The sequence below is a fragment of the Podarcis tiliguerta genome (assembly GCF_965153285.1).
Source record: "Podarcis tiliguerta genome assembly, chromosome: 10".
In the NCBI taxonomy this organism is placed as follows: Eukaryota; Metazoa; Chordata; class Lepidosauria; order Squamata; family Lacertidae; genus Podarcis; species Podarcis tiliguerta.
In genome coordinates, this window is record NC_139543.1 from 14,792,506 (window position 1) to 14,796,959 (window position 4,454).

Here is a 4,454-nt window from a genome sequence, read left to right on the forward strand (position 1 = left end):
AGCTGCCGCGTCACATTTAGCTTGCCATTGTCCTTGCTTTGCTAGAAACAGTGCAGCTACCTTCTGCCCCTTACAGCCAAACTAGATATGGCATTGACTGTGTGAATTCAATTTGCACATAATTTTTGTTGGGACTGCAGCATAGAAGGTCCGGATTAGCCCCCTCAACGTACCTCAGCCCCCCCCCCCCCACCCAATGCTCTCAAGGCTGCTTCACAACTACAATTTACATTTCTAAAAAATGCATTCCCATTTAGGCAATTAGCATCACATCCTGTTTGGCCCTAGGACTTGCCAATCAGAAGGTCGGCGGTTCGAATCCCCGCGATGGGGTGAGCTCCCGTTGCTCGGTCCCTGCTGCTGCCAACCTAGCAGTTCGAAAACATGTCAACGTGCAAGTAGATAAATAGGTACCGCTCTGGCAGAAAGGTAAACGGCGTTTCCGTGCGCTGCTCTGGTTTGCCAGAAGCGGCTTAGTCATGCTGGCCACATGACCTGGAAGCTGTACGCTGGCTCCCTCAGCCAATAAAGCGAGATGAGCGCCGCAACCCCAGAGTCGGCCACGACTGGACCTAATGGTCAGGGGCCCTTTACCTTTACCTTGTTTGGCCCTTAGGCCTCCTGCAAGTAACAGAGGCAAGAGCGTCCTTGCCCTCATTAAAGCACTCCCAGGCAAGGCCTTTTTTCAGCCAGAAATCACTGGAACTCAGTTCTAGCGCCTCTCAGTGTTAAGTATAGTAATTTAATTCACTGAAATTTTAAATGTTTGTATGCATTACTATGTGTTTAAATTTGATTGGTTGGTAACTGAATTCTAGAGCTCTCATGTGACTGGCTAACAATGGTCACATGGAAGGTATGCAGTGAAGAAGACGCTCCATTTTACATGAAGTAAGATGACGGTTTTTAGAATCCACTGTGAACACTGCCATGTTGAATAGAGTGTCAGAGTGCTGCTTCTGTGCTTGAAAGAAAGAGAGCAAAGCTGAAGGAGAAGGTAAAATTGGAAACCTCTCCTAGGAATTGCAAGCCATGGCTTAACTTAAATACAGAAGGCTGAGTGCTGAGCTCTGGAAAGGGAGGAAAATACAGTTGTTTGGATGTTAGAAGAAGAGACGGTAAACCCATGCTTGGTGAAGCATGAGACTGTAAATATTAGGTTTTAATTCATCTATAACCAGGGGTCAGCAAACTTTTTCAGCAGGGGGCCACTCCACTGTCCCTCAGACCTTGTGGGGAGTTGGACTATATTTTTTTTTGGGGGGGGGGTGAACGAATTCCTGTGCCCCACAAATAATCCAGAGATGCATTTTAAATAAAAGCACACATTCTACTCATGTAAAAACAGACTGATTCCCGGAGCGTCCACAGGCCAGATTTAGAAGGCAATTGGTCTGGATCTGGCCCCCGGGCCTTAGTTTGCCTACCCATGATCTATAACTGTAAGTTTCTGCAAGTAAAGTTTTTGAATGTTAAAGTCTGGACATTGGTTTAATTTGCAAAGAAGGGTGCGAGTCATATATATGATTTGAGATTCTTAGCGGTGTTTTTGCTACTCTTGCTTTAACAATGAACACCAAGTGGCAGAGGCCAGAGCTTCCTTGCGTGTGGAGTAGTGGTTAAGAGCTGTAGATTCGTAATCTGGGGAACCGGGTTTGTGTCTCCGCTCCTCCACATGCAGCTGCTGGGTGACCTTGGGCTAGTCACACTTCTCTGAAGTCTCTCAGCCTCACTCACCTCACAGAGTGTTTGTTGTGGGGGAGGAAGGGAAAGGAGAATGTTAGCCGCTTTGAGACTCCTTTGGGTAGTGATAAAGCGGGATATCAAATCGAAACTCTTCTTCATCTTCTTCTTCTGCACTCCCAGGTAGGACTTCCTTCAGTAGGAAGTTACAGCACCTCTCAGGTGGGCACTATTGCCATTGTAAAACAACAAGGGAGGTGTTCATGATGACTTCCAGAACCTCTTTTTCTTGAAAATTAGCACTCCAGTCCCAGGGCAGTTGCAGCAAAGGCCTTTGTCACAGGGCCAAAACAAGCAAGCAAGTAAGTTCTCTGCAGCTTTTCCTCCTGGGCCAGACTGGGCTTTCCCTTGTTATGTAGGGTGTTCTTTCTGGGAAGGAGGAGCCTAGTCTATACTCATGCTTAGGAACCGAGTAATTTACGAAATGGCCCGTCGAGCTTGGCGTGGCATTGTAGTGTCAGCTGATGACCCGAAGTTCATTTGCAGTCCAGCTGGAGCTATTTGCCATTTCAGCTGGGGAAGCTCAGCTGGGTTTAAAGGCCTGACACCAATTTCCCCTTGATCTCATTTAACAAGAATATGTTTTCTGGGGGCACTGTAAATGTTTCACTAGGATGAAAAGAGTGTCTCCAGTCTTTCACACATTCATGAACCCAGATAATCTAAACTCCCCCCTGCCCTTGTCTGAAAGTAAACTGCTGATCCAGCTGAAGTGAAATATTTCATTATAAAGGAATAAGGTTTAAAGCCCTTCTCTAATTCTATACGTTCTTTCGTATCCTTGATTTTCCCGCCCCCTCTCTCAGTACAGGTCTTCACTAATTCAGAAATGTTCTATAGCAGGGATTGGGAACCAGGTGTTGTTGGACTACAGCTCCCATCATGCTTATCTTTTGCCAACACTAGCTGAAGCTGATGGGACTCCAACAACATCTAGAGGGTTTCCCACCTCTGCTCTGTACATTGGTAATTGTAGTTCTGGACTTACTTTATCACAGATAACTGCAACTCAAGACACCTGTAAGAAGCTACAGCTTGGTGGGACCTGACACATTTCCAGATGGAGCTTCAAAGTAATGGATGGGAAATCAGTCTATTTGCATTTTGGTGTCCATGAATAGAGAGCATGCATAGACTGCAATCTGAACCACTGATCCACCAGGGGCCGCCCTCCACCCATCTCTGCCAGCCTCTGTCCATGGAGGGATTCCAACGTCACTCCATCAGCATGGAGCTGCCTGTTCTGCTCGCTGGAAGTACAGGTGGGCAGAAGTACTGCCAGCAGGATGCCTACCAGTGATTGTCCATGGAAAGTCCCCAAATGGAGTGTTCTGTGGGTGGGGAGGAGCTGGATCAGCCCAGGATCCACTGGACCACCTCCACTGCCATCACTCAGCAACATGAGGCACGCCGTGGGCCTGGTTGGTAAGCCAGCTCCAGGGTTTTGCCTGCCCACTCTGCCTTCCATTTTGGCTGGCATGACTGGTGGGGCTGCAGGTGCAATAACTGTGATACCACTCATTGTGATGGCCTGGGATTCGGACTCGGAGGCTGAACCTGAGGAATCCCAGCCTGCACAGGAGTCCCCGCCTCCAGAACCAGCTGAGCCGGGGCTGGGGCATGAGCCTGAAGGGTCCTCAGCTGTGCTGGATCCTCAGGCGCAGGCACCAGCTGAGTCTGCTCTGGCTCCTGAGGTGATGGAGGACCCATTGCCTGCAGGTGCTCCACTCTCAGCCCCGTCAGGGGAAGCTGAGGTTGCCTCTGGGTCCAGTAACCCTCCAGCCTCTCCTGAGCTGCAGAGGCTCAGAGCAGAGAGGCGGAGGGAATTAAGTTCCCACAGGAGGAGTGCTCGCCTCCAGGCCAGGAGAGGTGAGTCACCTGTGGACTGGGGCCGCCCTATGCCTCGGGGCAGATAAAAGCCAGCCAGCCCTAGTCCCAGGTTGCTGGAGCAACATTGTTGGTAGCCTGTTCCTGCCTGCACCCTGCCTTGCTCTTCTGCCAGAGTTCCTGACCTCACCCGACTCCATGCCTTGGACCCCACTTCAGCTTTGACAGACAGCCTCCTCGAACTTGGACTGGACTCGGACCTCACCGCACGGTTAACCCTCGGGACCAGCACACTCATTCATGTCTCTTTTCTGCCCAGCCAATATTGCTCTGCCCATCTGATTGACTACAGGATGCTGTGAATTCCTCATTTTCTCACTGTCTCTGTGAGCCCTGGTGGGGATTCCCTAGGCTTGATGATATTCATGACCATATATTTATCCAGCAGTCAAGCCTTTCATGAACATTTCCATTAAGGAAACCTGGACACTTCCTCGACAGGTGAGCTTTACTATCCTTTACTGAATCAGGACATTTAACAAAGGAGCCACCCAAATTTATGGGCACTGTCACGTAAGAGGGAAATGTGTCTTACTAATTGCTAACATGTGTCCTTTTGAAATTTGTTTGTGAGCGGGGCTTATAGGTTTTGTTTTGGTTTTGGTTCTTATTACGTATTTTGTGTTCTCATTTTGTATTTTTATGTTGTGAACCACCATGTGATCTTCAGAGGAATGGTAGTAATCATGATGATGATGATGATTTATCATTATTATTACGCCGCCCATCTGACTGAGTATACATATTTAATAAATAAGAATATATGAGTCTCAGCACCACCGGGCTACACCAGGGATGTTTAGTGCTGCAGTGACTGGGAACTG

At 48.5% G+C, this 4,454-nt stretch overlaps 1 long non-coding RNA gene across 1 annotated transcript; it reads left to right on the plus strand.

Moving 5' to 3' along the window:
• Positions 1 to 864: 864 nt before the first annotated feature.
• On the plus strand, positions 865 to 3,993 carry LOC310658311. The gene is made up of 3 exons (XR_014502217.1): positions 865 to 997; positions 1,867 to 2,045; positions 2,742 to 3,993. It is a non-coding gene; the product is annotated as an uncharacterized lncRNA (long non-coding RNA).
• The last annotated feature ends 461 nt before the right edge of the window (positions 3,994 to 4,454 follow it).